Raw genomic sequence first — 18,767 nt, 5'->3', positions numbered from 1 at the left:
TAAGCTACTAGAAAGCCCTCTGCTTTTCTGGTGGAAAATTGTGTCAATGAAAACGCCTTGTGGGTCACTGAGATTTAAAAACATTCAGAAGGTATCTTCTTACACTTCCGTTTTCAAATGTTGTGGTGGGAAGGTTGTTCAGCACCAGGCACATACGCAGGAATTTTTTCGGGGGGGGGGCAAAACCTTCAAAACAACAGATATTTTATTTAGTAGTTTATTTAGTTTACAGACTTTTTTATTTAGTAATGTAAAAAGCACGTATATCGGAAAATATAGATTAACTTTAATCTGTAGTATTGTAGCGGATGGGGGGAAGAAGACTGAAGCCTTAAAAGTACGTTTTAGGCTCAGGTTATGTTCATAGCGATTTAGAACCAGTGATTAATCTATTATATCCCACTGAAAGGGAAATTTCAGGGTTAACAGTGCAATAGGAGTGCTGTGGGGGGTAGTTTTTCTGTTGCACAACCGTAGATTTTAGTGAAAAATGATAGTTTCCAAAATTGATCCATTAAAAGCTGTACTTTATCCTGAAAAGGGGGGGGGGATAAATGCCCCAATATCAAGGATAATTCTATTTTGCTGTGGAAAGCAAACTCTCTTTACAAAAAAATAACAGTACAATTGCTAATTACTTCAAAGAGGGTAAACATTTAGACAGAAAATGGGTTAATAATTGGGCAGTTACTTGACAGGATAATTGAATGCTGTAAAATCTCCCAAAAAAGGCTTCACACATGTATCTAGATTCTTAATAAATGTCCTAATTTTGCCAGAAATCCCAAGAAACCATGGGGAAATTAAACATTTTATAAGATTTCGGATCGAGGGGGGGTTCCCTAAGCCCCCTCCCCTGCGTACGGTCCAGTTCAGCACTCTATAAGCTGAACTCCTATATAGGAGTTCATCACTCCTAAAAAAGGCTTCACACATGTATCTAGATTCTTAATAAATGTCCTAATTTTGCCGGAAATCCCAAGAAACCATGGGGAAATTAAACATTTTACAAGATTTCGGATCGGGGGGGGGGGGTCCCGAAGCCCCCCCCCTGCGTACGGGCCAGTTCAGCACTCTATAAAATATCAAGACAGACAATAGAAACTCTATCATCTGAATCTCTAGGTGCATGTCTGCAATCTCAGAGTGGCTTCAAGACGGTTGGACCATCAGTGGTTGATAATCCTCATTTGTGGAAGAGACTTAAAATGGTAAAAGCTTAAAATGGTAAAAGCTTAAGACTTAAAAGCTTAAAAGACTTTAAGACTTTAAAGACTTTAAGACTTAAGACTTTAAAGCTTAAAATGGTAAAAGCTTAAAATGGTAAAAGCTTAAAATGGTAAAAGCTTAAGACTTAAAATGGTAAAATGGTGCAAATTCTGAAGAATGTAGGGAAATGCCTATTATAAAACCTTAGTTCGATAATTTATTTTTATTATCTTAGTTGGAAGTTGATATTAGCTGTGTTCCTTAGTAACGAGCGAACTAACTGATGATACTCTGTTCTTTTCCTGTATATACTTTTTTTATTCGCTGGTGACTTCTTTAACCCATTTTCGAGCTCATTAGTCGCTAGTTTTTCCTCATCGTTGTAGACTCCCCAAAACTTGTTCGGGAGTCAGGTTCTAGTAAGAAGTAAATGGGATGTGGTAATTAGGTGAGACCAAGAATCTCTCTTGTAGGTGCAACACCAAACCCCAGTTAGTAAAAACCAGAAACTACTGGGAGCGCAGTTCCCAGTAGTTTCAACTAATACGTGCCTATTATACGTGCCTAATACGTGCCGTAATAAGTTTCAACTAATACGTGCCTATTAGTTGAAAGCTGAGTTTAAATAGGAATGAGTGATATAATGATCTGCTGCCAAATTTGGGTTTCGTTTGAACACTGAATTCAAAATATAAACAAAAGAAGATTCTCATGCGAAATCTCATGTTTTTCAAGTTTCAACGTTCTCATGTTTTTTGGCTATGATAATATGTCAAACATACAACAATAGCGTAGGCTAGTCTGCCTTTCGGCAGTCAAAAGTTTGTTAAGACTCATCAAATGCCCCTCCCCATGGTAATCTTTAGTAAAAGGCGAAAGATTAACTCGATATGAGGAGAGGTCAGAGCAATGAAAATTGCTAAGGTTGACTTGGGTATATAAAAATAAATCCTAGCAAATCCTGGTGTTTTTTTTTTAACAAAGGTTCGAAAGTTCGAAATTTAGTCTATGTTTTTGACAATTTTGAAGTGGAAGCCCTGATGTGGGGTGACAATTTTTAGTATTCAATATGGTTTTGTTGAGCGAAGATAGGCGATGAAGTTTCGTGGCGCTTAATTTTTTTTTAAAATTAAATTTGGATATACATGACTGCTGGATAATTGAGTTGTATATTCTTGGTACTTATGTATTATACCAAACACACTAAAGAATTCAAGTTAGGTTGATCATGATGAAATATAATAAAACATGATGAAAATATAGTACGTTAGTTTAAATAACATAATTTGCACTTAGGGGTAAAGTAACCCCCCCCCCTATCTTCATGGGCAAATAAATATCTCAAATTATACAAGTTCAATGCATTATGTCACTTATCATTTGTCTTTGCGGCTATGAAACCGGTTTTCACAGATCTTATATTCAGGAATCTTCTCGACCGTGTTTGTTATAATACGCAAGTAGGCTACCTTTTTGCTGCATTGTAACAGTAGTGTTAATGTTTTGAAAAATATAGTCTTTCAGGAAGATTTTTCTTTAATGTAGGCCTAGTTAGGGTTATAGACGATAAGGCATGCCTATATCTAGAGGGGGGGATACTTATGTATTAAAGCGACCCCACTCAAGAAGTGAAGTTATGAAATATTAAGGATGAATATGAAATATGCCTAATATGAATGATATATAATGATATGAATTTAACACCCAATAAAATATACCTAAATATAATGAAAATTCAATACTTCAATAACCTAACAAAATTATGGAAACTGTAATAAAGAGTTATGGAAAGCAGTCCGTCCAGAACGCGTTAGCCTGTATTAAATACCTAACCAAATTTTCAACCGTATATTTTAAATGTTAAATTAAAATGTGCCTGTATAATCTAGTAGTTTATCTCACTGTTTCTAAGCTAATTGTCTCCGAAGGCAGATAGACACACCGGTTCTACGCTAACAGTTAAGATCAAACTTCATGAGTGAGGTCGCTATAATACATATGTACCGGGGGGGGGTACTGATTCTCACTGTGAAAAGATCGTCGCAAAAGTGGGAACGGCTTAGTTTAAGTTCTTATATATGTCTATGCATAGTTATATAGCCAACGCACAGTTTCTAGTTTTATGAATACGTTTATAGCGACGCCTAGTTTTGGCAGTTTGACGATTTACCAACTCCCCCCCCCCTAATTTTCTCGTATAGCCCTAGGCTATGTAAGAAAATTAACATAAAAAACTATGAAGTTTTCATTTTATGATACGGAGCATATTTCCATTTTCAGATTATCATGTTTCCTTCAGTAGAAGCCTAGAACTGGGGTTGTTAAGAAGGAAACATGTTATGAAAACATTTCTAGCTTCATAATATGCATGAAAATTGTAGTTACCACATTTTGACTGCAATCCTGCAGTACTTCAACCTTAATCCCCCTAATTTGCAAATATATAGCCTTTCTCATGTATTTTGTCTTGTGTCAATCTTGTTTCTACCCGTTTTGGCTTCCTGTAAATTGAATAAACGGTGACGAAATCAAGAAACTGAAAATCACATGGGAAGTATACAATTTGGGCAATATATTTGCACATCTTGGGGGGGGGGGTTAAATTATAGTATAATTTTAGCAAAAATGTGGCAACTACAATTATTCTGCGGATTATGAAGTTACAATTTTTTCTTAACATGTTTCCTTCTCAACAGCCCCAATTCTACGTTTATACCTCTCCATTTAACGAAGTTAAACCAATTTTTTTCCAATAAAACATTCTGGACAATTACTCAGGATAACTTGGACGTTTAGTCGACACAGTAATTTGTTTTATATTTAAATAATAAAAAAATCAACTGAAAGTAAGGGGCAACATTTGCCTAAAACGTAAAACGAACATAAATTATTACGTATATGAGGGAAGTTAATCCAAAACACCTCGCTCTTTGCGCTTAAGTTTTTTATTACTTTAAAAAACTTCTTATTGTTCTTATTAAACGACTAGAGCGGTTCAAGGGTCATTCTTAAAGAATAGGGACAGAATTCAAATCGTAAAGACTTAAGCGCAAATTTTCTCAGGCTCATAATCTTTGATGGGTAGACTAAACTTAATCAAACCTATATATTTGAAATCAACATAAAACTCTCATTCTTTTTGTAAATCTATTGGTATCAAAATTCTGTTTTCTAGAGTTTTGGTTACTATTGAGCCGGGTCGCTCCTTAATTACACTTTGATGCCACGAACTGTTTGAAACAGTTTAATCAAAAGGAAGAGCAACATATAAATACATTATTAGGGCTATATGTGTCTTTCAGTGGATTGGGGGCATAATCAGGGTAATAACTATTATGTTGAGAAGAAGCATAAAATAAGGATTCTAATGCTACTATTTTTGTTTTATGTTCGTTTTTTATAGCTTTGGGCTATATAGATGGGGGAGGGGCTGAGGTTGAATAGTCAAAAATACTAACTAAACAAAAAAAAAAATGAAAAAAGAATTAAGATAAAATGAAATGTAAAAATATCCTTCTATCAGACTTTCTACACCACATATCCTGCCCATATTTTGGAATGTGGGTAGAACTTTTCAGAATTCCTCCTTTTCTTCATTATTTTTGTTTTTTATACTTTCTCTTTGACTGCTCAATGTCGCATGTTGGTAAATTTTCTACCAGGTAATTTTATGGGGGGAGGGGATAAACCTAGGAACAATCACTGGTTCTGTTTAAATTTCTTTCCTTACACCACACTGTTTTTCCATTAATAAACAAAATGAAAATATAGACATGCATTCTTTCTTAATAATACGCTTTACCCTTTATGCTTCTTTTTTTTGCTAATCTTGTTTTTTTTTTCTTTTATTACACATTATAGCCAAGTGGATTGGTGCGTTGGATTTAGGATGTCCGAGAGGGTTCGAATCCCATTGTACCCAATCATTTTGCTTGAGACTGGGGCCAGTGTCGTGACTCTGAAAGCTCAACCTGAGTCGACCCAGCTCTGAATGGGCAGCTGGATAAATTTGGGGAAGGTAAACAGGAAAGATGTACGAAAGCAGAGGATGGTTGACTCCATTTTCCTGGCTGATGGGCCAAGAATCGGAGATCAGCACCGTCAGTAGAGACTGGAATGTCCAATGCGGTATTATTTACGTATCTAATATCTACCCTTAACAAAATTTTTTTTATTTTAGGACATAAGCTAGAATTCTGAGAAGTCTTTCGGGTTGGCCAAAAGTATAGTTTCTTCGACAACTTTACAATTGGTAAAACCCTTCAAAAATTGTTTGAAACAATCAATTATTTAATTCTTCAAACCTAAGTGAAAATACTATTAGTATTTATAAGTTTTAATAAACTTAATAGAGTGTTTTTTACTCTTTTGTTTTAAAGCATAAACAATTTTAGATATTCATGAATCAAAATTTAATTTATTGTCTATAAATTGTAAATTTTTAATCATAAGAACATTTTATCAAAATATAAAACAAAAAGTAAGCAGAGGACTTCTAAGGCAAGAATCAATAAAGTAATGCTTTATTGCATAAATCGAGGGGCTGCCTACTCTCTGGTTGAAATTCATAAGCTCTTGCGTTTAATTGTTTTTGAAATTAAACAGGGCTCAATAGAATATAACATTATAAGCTTAAGGCTAGCATATAAAATCTTAAAAGACAAATATGTTAATTTTGGAATTACAAGTAAAGGTGGCAGGTTAAATTTCAAATTCTTAGTCGTGGAAATTACAGAAGAAATAGAGAGAAATAGTTAGGAGAAAGAACCTAAATGCTTTCATTTATTTTTTTCCTAGTTACTTTAGTAGTAAAAAAATCGAACAAACACGTATTTGTTTTTATTTGACCTTTTGACCTAGTAAATCAAATAGTTCATGGTAACAAACTAAGTACGGAGCGATGTGGCTCAATAGTAACCGAAACTGTAAGAATTAGGGTCTTGATAATAGTAGATACATCAAAAGAACTGAATTTTGATATTTATTCAAAACATAGAATTCGTTAAGTTTTATGCTTTCCACCAAAGTTTCGAGCCTGAGAAAATTTGCCTAATTTTTGAAAAAGGGGGAAGCGCCCATAAAAAATGAAATGACTTAATGAAAATCATACCATAAGTTTCTTGGTCTCCCTTCACATGGACAATCACCTGTTGGTTCTCTTTTCCCTTCACACACAGAATTGTCTCTTGGATCGTGTTCTCCCGCCAGACAGAGTATTGTGTCTAAAAACCAATGGAATCCCCAAATGAAAGGATTTACTCCTGGAAGATCTCAAAACTCCTCATTTTAGAGGAATCCCCTAAACTGGAATGGAAATACGGTTCCTAGACGAGGGGGGAATGATAGCCTTAAGAGAATATAGACTCAAGACCGCTTAGGACTTGGCACGCTTAAAAGTAGCTTCCCTGGATATAATCTGCAAAAGATCAAGGAGGCACACTCGTGCCTCTTTAAAGAGGCGAACCACGACAATGTTAAGCGATCATCGGTTCCAGTGGTCGCAGAGGGGTGGGGAGGGATGCATTTCGTAGCCCGAGCTCCAACTAAGAAACCTGCTAAATTTCATCCCCCTCCGACTTTTCCTTCATGGGGAAAATCTGGCCGAAAATTTCGACCCCCCAACCCCAGCCCCCCTTTAACGTTGTCCGATCGGGCTGAAATTCACAAGTTAAGGTCCCCTAGGGCCCAGGAGCTTATCCGCGAAACCACGCATAGCAGGAACCACGCATAACCACTTAATGTTCATGTTCTTTTTTTCCCCACGCCTACAGGTCACAGCCGACATCGGATCTGGGTGTACTAAGACTCATTCGACGCGGAATCCTCCGAGTAACTTTCCTGGAAAGTTTCGTCGGAAAATCTTAACCCCCCGATTTTCTAGCTTAGAAAAACCCATTTCCCCATAAGAGCCCATGTTAATTTTTGAAATTCTTAAAAGTTATTTAAAAGTTATATTTATACACATGCAGGTATTTCAACTTCAAATATGCCCGGTTAGCTCAGTCGGTAGAGCGTGGGAGTCGGTAGAGAGTCGGTATCGAAAAATTATTTTCGATAATTACGGAGTATTTTCAAAAACAAAATGCATCAGGAATTCAATCAGTTTGGGTAATTTAATTTAATTATGGTGACTGGTCATTGATACCATCATTCGCTTTAACACAAGACTAAGCAAAACAAAATGTGTTTATTTAAGAAATGTTCTGGAGTAAATTCCAGAACCATTTTCTGTAAAGTATTCGCTCAAATCTCTCCTTAATAATTTAAACATGTCAGAAGATTAATTTTTTCAATAGGGCCCAATAATCAAATTTACTTGGTCTCAACTCTCAACAACATCAATATGTATACTTTTTTTCTTTCAACTCACGATTTGCAACGTAGTGTGGGCTCAAAGGAAGAAACCTTTTCAATGTGTGGACAGGGGTCCGCGCGAACGCAGTCCCCCACTACCAAAAATTACGCTGTTGAGTTACCCCCATTTGGGGTAATCACAGGGGTTATCCAATCCGAAGTGCAATGGAAAGGCCTCACCCTGGGAGCGCCTCGTTCATGATCAAGGCAGCTCCTTAGCCAGGTAAGTGTGAACTATTCAAAATCAAACATATTACTAATGTCTTTCGACATAAATCCGGTTGCTTTGAATGCCACTCAGAAACTTTAATGTATTAAACAGATGTAGCTTTACAATACTTTTTTCACAGCAGTGAATCAAGTCTCTGAATTATTTTTGCAAATAGGAATGCCCCATTTCATTTTCATATGCAAGCGTCTTGATCCTTTAAATCCAAGTTACCTTTTTGAGAAAAGAAAATCAGGGGTTTCTCACTCTCTTATCAATTTGACTGAAAAGTCAAAACTTTAATTTCTGAGAACCCAGTGACCATCCTACTGCAATGCCAATTATTTTCTCTCTAACAATCATAGGGGGGCTTTAGTCATTACTACTATCAACAACTCACCGCAGAACCAAGCCGTCTGAGGCCAAAAACAATCGCTTCAGCAATTTTAATCGAATGTTCAATTTAAATTTCAGCAGTTTATAATTACGAACTATTTTCGATAAAGATGCATGGGTGCTTGGATCCAGCTTGGGCACTTCAAATTAATTATGGCGACTACTCATTGGCTTTTTCACCGTTAATTTTTGTAAATTTTATACAGTATTTCTTCTTTTTTTTCATATGGACAAAAATGATTTCCATTATATCCAAGGTCTAAGTAACTACATGCGGTATCTCTCTTAAATTTGACAAACGTATTATACTTATAATTAATTAGGGTTCATGGACTTTGGTTTCCCCTCGAAAGGGGTGCGCCGATCCCGGAGGTACCGCAATACCGGGCCAACGCGTGAAAGGAAGCGGAGCAAGCCCCAACATCCCTCCGGTTTCCAAAAATCAGTCTAATATTCTGGGCCCCATGTAGGGGCCGTATCAGATATTAAGCTGATAAGAACATATACTACACTTTGATCTTAGCCAAAAGGCCGAGAAGCGATAATTCGACGAGGACTGTCAAAGCTATTATAAGAATACGAGTAACAAAGTTTGTCGCTAAATTAGTTTCGGTTGCAATGCTCAAATAACATTCAATTAACTTATCACTTTGTCTTTAGATTTTTGTAAACAGTACGAAACATTACCCATAATATCAAAGTTTATCTCAAAATTTTAATGGTAAACGGAAAATTTTCCAATCAAGACTTGGACAAAATTGTCACTCAAAAAGCCAAAATCAGAAAGGATAACACCTTAAATCAAAGATATATTCTCTTGGCCCTTTAGCTGACAATGATCGAAACCAGCATTGATGAATGACGTTAATTCACGGCAATTAAGGGGCTGGGGGAGAGAGAAAAGTATTTTTCGAAATCCAGAGAGAACAATTTTCTTGTTTTTTCACTTTCTTTTACAAAAATACACCCTCATTTGCAATAAAAATTGTCAATCCACCAGTCGACATTACTGGTATTGATCAAAAGCGTCAATTCATGGAAACTAGGGGATAGGGCCGGATCCAGTGAGCTAATCCCCAATATTTTTGTCCGACTCGTTAAAACGTAACGCAATGCATTTAAAAAAGTTTCCGATGGGTTTTATTTTCTATTATTTTTTTTTTTGTATCCCTTCCTCAAAAATGATTTCTAAACACAGCCTAAGTGGGAGGGGAGAGGGGGTGAAAGAGTATTCTTCAGAGTCCAGGGAGGGGAATCTTGTTGTCTTTTCAATTTCTTTAACAAAAATACAAAGAAAAAAACAAGCCATTTTTCAATGATAATACAACGAAGAGATTTTTTTTTAGTCTAAGAGGGGGCATACAGGAAAAACATCTTGTAGAGAAAACTCCCTTCCCTTAATTAAAGCCACTGGATTTCCATATATGCTACATGGTAACAATGCAAGTTATATATTCAGTCTTCATTCAGAGTTCATGGTATGAGGACCTTTTTTGGATATAACCTATTACTAAAGGATTATAGTCTCTACCCGACCTACAGCTAATATTCAATTCAGTAACAAAGGGATTTTATTTTGAATAAGCGGATTATTTTTCTTCTTGAGTGAAAATTCCCTTGGGAACTTTGATTAAGATTTAACCTGGGTGATTTCCCTAGAGTGATTTAATATCCGATTGTTTAGATTTATTTACTATTGACATTTTTGCAATTTGAACTTGGTGTACTCAGTAGCGATACTTATTATAGATCTGGAACAGTGTGGTATCTGTTTAAAAAGAATTACAAGCAAAACAGGTGGCGTGCAGTGTATCAAATGTAATAAATGGTCTTATTTTAGTTGTGGAAAAACTAAATACTCTAATGACTTGAAGAAGACCTTTGTGTGCGTAATTTATACACAAAAAGATTCCCCAAAAACCTTTACTCTGAAAAAACTGAGATCGAAAAATAATAGTCCGAAACAGCAAAGTAACAACGACAAAATCCAGGATCAACTTAAAAAGAGCACTATCTTCCCAATAGAAAACTTGTCATCTAAATCTCCAGCCATTCCTGGCGGTGCACTGAGAAGTATGGATACTATAGAAAATATCAACGAGGAAAGAAATGACTGCTCAGGTCCTGATCTGAGCTGCCTCTTATGTGACGAACCAACAAAAGACAGCCCTTCGTTTGATTGCCATCTTTGCTTACACCGCATGCATGCGGCCTGCGCTGCAATTGATGCAGACATAGTCCTTGCTCTGCAGAAACCCTCGGGAAATTTCTTTCTTTTTACCTGTGAGAAGTGCTTAAACTAGGGTAATATAACCAGCTCTAAAGTTGTCAGTAATAATGCATCTCTTCAATGCAGTAGCTTTGTTACTAGTCAAACAACACAAACCGACCTAGAGTATTCTCAGTTTCCTCATAAAGATGAAGAGGGTCTTACAACAGATCATATTCCTGAACGACTTGTCTGCAGATTTCACATAAGGCGAGGCTGTAGAAAGGCGGAAAATTGCACGTTTCTCCATATTTGCGTGTATTATTTCAAAGGCATCTGCCGTGATGAGTGTTGTATTCTGCCTCAAAGATCTCTGTGCAAAAAATTTGCTCATGGCCTTTGTTTCATGAACTGTTGTCCTAATGTGCATCTCACTTCCCACAGAAGGAAAAAGCTACGTTCCAATACTGAATTGCGAAGTTCAAAAACGGGGAGCGAAAAATTCCACCTGTGTTAAAACATGGTTGCCAAAGACAACAATTTACAGTCCCACTTATGAGCTTGACGCTCAAACCACCTGTCTTAAATCAGCCAATGCAGATCCCTCCCCCCTCAAACCAACCACTCCTCGTGAAACCTTAGAGAAACTGGCAAGAACCAACATCTGCCAGCCTTCCGACAACATATCCAGTACTAGTAACCAACCAGTTTGGAGTTTCAAAGAAATCAGAGACTCACCCACCCCACAAACCATGTCTTCCGAGTATCCCAGCTTGGAACCGGTTCAATGTGCTGGCAAGGAGATTCGAGACCGCAGTGTAAAGCCCTTCTTCATCCCTATATATTTCCGAAAATACTATTATCAAATGTCCGGTCACATATGAACAAATTAGAAGAGTTTGAACTTTGGTTGAAGAATGAATTGGCTGATATTGCTTGTATCTGTGAATCATGGTCCGTGACTGAAGATGTTGTAGCATTTGAAGGATATGATACCTATTTCAAACGTAGAATGACACCCAATGATATTACAGTAACACATGGTGGTGGTGTTGGTATTATTTGTCGATCGTCTATAAGAAATCGAGTTCTCACTTTCAGTAATATACCAAATAAGCATGGTTTTGAAGTATTATGGTTGTGGTGCAGGCATAAGAAGCTTCCCAAGGAAGTGGCATCACTGGTGATATGTGTTGTTTACTATCCGCCCCGTGGCCCCTATCGTAAAGACCTTGTGAATTACTTACAGAATTGTACTGACAATGTACGATCCTTGTATCCTAATGCTGGTATCATAATGTGTGGTGACTTTAATGACTTAGATGCCAAGTGGCTAAGTAATTCAGTAAGAATTTAATTAAATTAAAGTAATTAAATTAAAGTAACTAAGTAAGAATTTAATACCCAATGAAATATACCTAAATATGATGAAAATTTAATACTTCAATAACCTTAGAAAATTATGGAAACTGTAATAAAGAATTATGGAAAGCAGTCCGCCCAGAACGCGTTAGCCTATATTAAATACCTAACCAAATTTCTAACTGGATATCTTAAATGTTAAATTAAAATGTGCCTGTATAATCTAGTAGTTTATCTCACTGTTGTAAGCTAATTGTCTCCTAAGGCAGGTAGACACACCGGTTCTACGCTAACAGTTCAGATCAAACTTCATGAGTGGGGTCACTATAATATATACGTATCGGGGGGAGGGGAACACAGTGAAAAGATTGGCACAAGAGTGGGAACGGTTTTGATATCCAAGAAACGGATATCAGTACTGTCGGTAGGGACTTGAATGTCCAATGCGGTATAATTTACGCAATTAATATTTAACCTTAACACAATTTTGTTTATTTCAGGATATAAGCTAGAATTATGAGAAATTTTTCGAATTAGCCAAGAGTTTAGTTTCTTCTACGACTTTACAATTAGTAACCATTCAAAAATTATTAAAGAAAAGTTAAGGATCGGCCTCACCTTCAAACCTAACTTAGGTTTAAAGGTCAGTCCAATTACATCATTGAAAATACGGTTAGTGTATATAAGTTTTAATAAACTGAGTAGAGTGTTTTTTACTCTTGTTTTAAAGCATAAAATTTTTTAGAAATTCATGAATCAAAATCGAATTTATTGTCTATTAATTGCAAATTTTTAATCATATGAATATTGTATCAAAATATTAAATGAGAAGTAACTACAGGATTCCTAAGGAAAGACTCAATAAAGTAATGAAGTATTTGAGGAGTTGGCTACTTCTTAGTGGAAATTCATAAGCTCTTACCTTTAAGTGTTTTTGAAATTAAACACGGCTCAATAGAATATAACATTATAAGCTTGAGGCTAGCATATAAAATCTTAAAAAACAAATATGTTAATTTTGGAATTACAAGTAAAGGTGGCAGGTTAAGTTTCAAATTCTTAGTCGTGGAAATTACAGAAGAAATATTATACAATACGTAGAGTAGAAATAGTATGATTCATTAGCCCAAGCCTAGAGGTTTCAATCTCTTATATATAAAATGAGGCATTTCGATTTCTTTTTGTCGAAAACAAGGTCCCAGATGCGTGTTGATTTGTTTCTTTTCCCCATGGGTGATTGCATCGAACCATTGATCTTAGATGATTGGAAGAGGGTTCATTTAATAGGAAATGGAAAGACCTAGTCTCAAAGTTGTCTTATCAAAATTTTGAGATAGCCATTTTGTTCAACATGGTCTAAAGATCTATTAATTATAGTTTTGAGGATGATTTGACCCCTCACAGCTCCCGGGGGAAGGGTTGCAAGTAATGCAGGTGTTTTTTTTTTAAAGCTTCTATTCTTATTAAACGGCCTTTGTATATCAATAGTCATTCATAAATAATTGGAATAAAAAGTCAAACTTTAGTGTAAAGAGCGAGGTATTGAGGAAGGGGATATCCCCTTCATATTCGTAATTATTTGTGTTTGTTTTAAGATTTAACGTTGCTCCTTTTTTTCAGTTGAAAAATCTGCTTTTTTATTTAATTTCATCTTGCAGGACCAAAAGTCAGGACCAAAAGTCTACCATCAAAGGTCACAAACTAGTAATTTTATGCTGCCGTTCCATCTGTTTTTCTTTCTACCACACATTCAGCTCCAGAATTTTTTTTTTAATTTCTTTCTCAAATTTTATTCGATTTCAAATACGACCTTTTTACTATTACGTGGCGATGGGTCAAGATCGAGATAATAGAAAATGATTAATGGGCAAATATTTTCTCTATTTTTTAATAGGATACAATTTCCCAAAATCTAAGGGAGATTTACTTTTTAGGTTATACTTTAAAATTACTAAAAAAGATAACTTCCTAGCTAAAATTTGTACTTTGAAAATTCCAAGTGGCAATAATTTCCCTCCTCTTCCCCTTCTAATGCTGTGGTAGAATCAATGCCTCTTACCCAAGAGGACAACCCCTAAAGCATTGGTGGGAATATTTTTGTGACCACCCCGCCCCAGTACTGCTGAGGACTACAAAAAAACATGAAGGTATATCGATCAAATTTTAATGATGCCGATAGAGGGTGATAACCTTGTGCATAATGGCATAACATAGGCCATTAGTGGATGCCATCGGCCAACCGCGCCGGGTGGAAGTTAGGAAGAAGAAAAATGCAATATCATGTGTGTATTCTATATAGTTTTAGATTTTAAAGAAGTTGAAAAGATAAATATGTTATAACATATTTGACCTGTATTGGAGAACTGAAAGTAGAAGTCTAGAAATATCTCCTAATGGTGCTTAATTGCTAGAGTTGCTTTGGGTGACCTCATTGAAGAAAACGGCTGCGAAGAATAGCTACAGCTAGGGCCTTAAGTGTCCCTGTTTGATCAGACCTCTTTTAGGGAAGAGCTGCATTATAGTTATCAATGTCAAAACTAAGATACATTTTCATAATTCAAACATCAACTGAAACAGACCAGTTTTTTGAGTACATATTCACCTTTATAATACCATAAAGTATCTTTATAGCACTTTTATAGTACTGAAAAGTCCCTTTTTTGCACCAAATATTTTTTTTAAGTTTTTACAGTCATTTTCACTTGATTTGGGAAAATTGGCTCCATCTTTGGCCTCCCTCAGGGTTTTGACGAAAGTACGCTGCTGCAGCCAGGGCTTCTTACGGACTTTCTCAGGAAGTAAAAACATATAAAAACCGTCACTCATCCTTTCTCCTTGATGCCTGATATATGTTTTCCTTTTTCTTGTTGTTTTCTAGAGCCTAATGACACAGAAATGAGGGGAGGGGGTCAAACTGTAATCAATGGAAGTTGTTTTTTTATAAGAAATTTTGTGTGAGTTGCGCAGATCAAACTGTTCGTGGTAACGAACTTTAAGCAAGGAGCGATTTAGATCAATAGTAACCAAAACTCTAAAAAAAGAGTTTTAATAACAATAAATGGATAAATAGAATCAAATTTTGATGCTTATTAAAAATATGTAAAATTTATCAAACTTTATTGTACCAATCGAATGTTACGAACCTAAGAAAATTTGCCAAATTTAAAAAAAGGGGGGAACACCCTCAAAACGTCAACTGATCTTAATGAAAAGCAAACATAAAAAATCTATTAATTATGTCTTTGATGATGACTTAAACTCCTACATTCCCTGGGGGAAGGGCTGCTGGCTGTGAACTTTGCCCATTGCTTACTATAGTATTGGTTACTGGGGAGTATACAGACGTTTTTAGGGGAGATTTTTCCTGTGGAAAGGGGAGGGTACGTGAGAGGATCTCTACATGAAAGTATTTTTCATAGGATGAAAAATTTGGTGTGGAAGGAAATCTAAGATTTTTCCAGCATTATTTAGAAAAAAACGATCAGAAACTAAATACAAAAAACAAGTTTTTTCAACTGAAAGAATGGAGCAACATTAAAACTGAAAAAGAATAGAAATTATTAATAAAGGATAACAAAGGGATTGACCCCTTGGTAGTACCCCCCTCTTTACGCTAAAGTCGATTTTAGCACTGTTTAAAGAGTTTTTTGTTCTAATTGAAAGGCCTTGGTGATTTTTAAAGAATTCTCAAAGAATCTCATGCTTAAGGAATTCAGACGAAATTAGAACTTATGAAAGGGGTTGTCCCTTCCTCAAATCCTCGCTCTTTACGCATGTTTTAAGTTTTACTGTCGCTCCTTTCGTGCAGTTAAAAAAAAAATTAAATATCAATACAGGTTGAACCTTGTTTAAGGAGAAATTAGCCTCCAGTACAAAAAATGACCTTCCTTTAAATTGTTTACTGACGTAGTAGGACTTTATTAATTCGTTTACGTAAAAATTTTAATTAAGGCATGTGACAGATTGTCTGTAAAATAATGTAATTTACTATTTAAGAAATTGTGTTATAGCTATATAAATATTATAAAATAAAAATGTTGCTTCATCAAAATTATTACTTGACCTATGTGTTACTATAAAATATATTAAGTAAAATAAGTAAAAACAAATATTTATTTATTTATTTATTTATTTATTTTATTTCTAACCCGTCATACAATACAAAGTAAACAGAGACGGAGTATACAGACAAAACGACAAAAGAAAAAGGGATATGAGAAAAAAAAAAGAAAAAAAAAAAAAAAGAAAAAGAAACATCACAACAATGGAATAATTTATAAAGAACATTCGATGAAGCACTGAACCGCTTTTGCATAAATACAACTTCAAATATCACTGTACAGGAATACATACATACATACATGCATATTTCATTCCCATCAAAAAAAAAAAAAAAAAAAAAAAAAAAAAAAAAAAAAAAAAAAAAAAAACACTACAAAAGAATACACAACACACAATAAAAATAAAGAACACATGAGTATCTAACTACAAAAAATAAAAAACCTATTGCCTCAAAATAATTGCCCAAGGATGAGTAACAATATTAGAGTTATATCTGGCGATCTGGGCTAATATTGCTTCATTAGGGTTGATGATCCCATACCGACTTGTCACAATACGGTTACTTGTCCATGGTGGAAGCCGTAAGAGGTACTTTGCATATTTATAATATGTAGACCGCAATTTTTTCTTATCTTCCTTTTGGAAAATCCTCCAAAAGGGACTTAGATACAGATAATGAGGTAGTGCCATTGCATTATATAGATGGGCCAAAATCCGCCGATCAAACTGACGCTTATAAACTACAACACGGCTATACGCTAAAGAGATCCGCTTCTGCAGATGACTCTGCAAAAGATGACGTGTTTCAAGCATAGACCGACCAATAGGGATCCCTAAATAAACTATGTGTTCGGCAAGCCGAACAGTAGCACCACCCAGCTTAACATCAACAGCAGACCCTTGCTTAGCATTAAATAACAACACATCAGATTTCTTTTCGTTAAACTGAAGGCCTATTTTTCCATATTCTACTTGAAGCTGGATAAAATTTTCCTCTAAACCGTGAAGGAGGCGGCTCAAATTAAGTACATCGACTGCATAGCTTATTAACGATAGATCAATTCCTCTCAGAATGTATGTCAGATTTGACTTAGATTGTGGTTTAACGATGCTGTTATTAAATGCGGTAGGTGATGTCAATGCACCCTGCCTTACACCTTTTTCAACGGGGAGTACCGGGTTATTTGTCAGGTTTGGTGTTATTGGTAGCTTAAGCCTAGCTTTTAAATTTTTATACATATCATATAAAGGGTTTAACATAATTGGATCAACACCTACTAGGCCCATATCTAAAATAATCTGCTCATGAATTAGTGAATCAAAGGCCCTTCTGACATCATGTGCAGCGAGAGCTATGCTCTCACCGCTTTCCTCAGCATCTATCAAAGCCGAAACAAGAGCAGAAAGAGCGTGACCACTACCAAGACTAGGCTGAAAACCGAATTGATGGTCTGGGACTGTGCATTTCGACCGCAGTTCATCGACAATAAGTGCCTCAAATAACTTACAAAAAACTGTAGCCACAGTTATTGGTCGGAAAGACGAGCACTGGCTAAGTGGCTTTCCCTTTTTAGGCACAGGTGTTAATATTCCTATTGAAAAAGAATCAGGCACTATACCCAGGTTAAAAATTATTTGAAAAAGCAGGGCAAGGTGCTCAAGGAACAGCTCGCTGCAAAACAGCAGGTGCTGAATTGATATACCATCACAACCGCGCGATTTCTTTTTTTTTTAGTTTTCTAATAGCAGAACGGATAGAACACCTCGTAATTTTAACACCCGGACTGTTTTCTTCTCGCTTTCGTGAGAAGAAATCATCCAGTTTCACACCGAAGCTTTTTTGTAGCTTGATATCAGGAGCCGAAAATTCATTTCTATAATGCTGAACCCAATTATCTCGAGATATTGAGGTCATTGTTACATGAGATCTTTCTTTAAACAATGAAGACCAAAGTTTATTTGGGTGGGTTAAGGATAGCCTGAGATGAAGAACGAATAATTGCACTACGGTGTAGTGAAAGTTCTTTCGCGAATTTACGTTTACTATGAATTCGAAGCTTATTCACCCACCCGTCTAGAGGACATCCAGCCTCACGCCAAACCGAAAGCCAGAATTTTGCCGAACTACACGCGTTTTGAAGATTAACATTTGCAGACCAGCCTGGTACTTCGGTACCAGGCCACACCCGTCTAAATGGTACAGCTGACTGTTCAGCGAGACGTAATGCGTGCACAAGCTCACCACAATAAATATTCAACCGAATTCGTGATTCCGCCAGATGGTTCTTAGAACTAACCATCAGCAGATCAAAAGGAAAGCGGATTTTTGAAACAAGCTCATCACAAGTCGACTGAAATGAACTCATAGACGCACGTTTCCAATCACAAACAAAATAAGGACGCTTCTGGAGCCTTCCAGGAGGAGGCGGAACACTACTATTTAAATCAATATTGAAAAACAATGGAAAATGGTCAGATGTAAAATTTGAATCAGAAACAAGAACCTCACTCGGTGTAAGTGATTGAGTGTGCATAACATGATCTAGGTTTGACATACTTCCCGAATTATGAATATATGAAAAATTCTTATTCTTAGACGCGAGTATAAATTCATCACCTAACATACCGAGTAACATATTAGCACGATTAGAACTTGAACTGTTGTTGCCGCTCGGGTTTTCAAGATCACAGTTAAAGTCACCTGTTATCAGACACGAAAGTCCATGCTTTTTTATTTTATCAATACATTTGGATAGCCTTGCAATACTTATGGCAAACTGTCTATCTGATCGATCATCACGATAATCCGTAGGGAGGTAAACATTCACTATAACAATATCATGCATTTTGATAGCGAGAAAGTCTAATGCCGAGTCAAACATAGAGGTTGATAGAGAGGATCTAACGTAAGTCGCAAGGCCACCAGATGGCCGGCCATGAGTGCGAGAGCGTTTGGCTGCAACTGTA

The 18,767-nt window shown here is 36.0% G+C and overlaps 2 non-coding genes and 1 pseudogene across 2 annotated transcripts; all 3 read right to left on the bottom strand.

The window, feature by feature from the left end:
- Positions 1 to 2,009: 2,009 nt before the first annotated feature.
- LOC136040460 (U5 spliceosomal RNA) lies at positions 2,010 to 2,119 on the bottom strand (annotated as a pseudogene).
- A 5,511-nt stretch (positions 2,120 to 7,630) lies between these two features.
- LOC136040483 (U1 spliceosomal RNA) lies at positions 7,631 to 7,794 on the bottom strand. The gene has a single exon (XR_010620766.1). It is a non-coding gene; the product is annotated as a U1 spliceosomal RNA (small nuclear RNA).
- Positions 7,795 to 8,517: 723 nt separating this feature from the next.
- LOC136040509 (U2 spliceosomal RNA) lies at positions 8,518 to 8,710 on the bottom strand. The gene has a single exon (XR_010620786.1). It is a non-coding gene; the product is annotated as a U2 spliceosomal RNA (small nuclear RNA).
- Between the last annotated feature and the right edge of the window lie 10,057 nt (positions 8,711 to 18,767).

This window comes from Artemia franciscana, chromosome 20, assembly GCF_032884065.1.
Source record: "Artemia franciscana chromosome 20, ASM3288406v1, whole genome shotgun sequence".
In the NCBI taxonomy this organism is placed as follows: domain Eukaryota; kingdom Metazoa; phylum Arthropoda; class Branchiopoda; order Anostraca; family Artemiidae; genus Artemia; species Artemia franciscana.
This window is presented reverse-complemented; position numbering and strand designations above follow the sequence as displayed.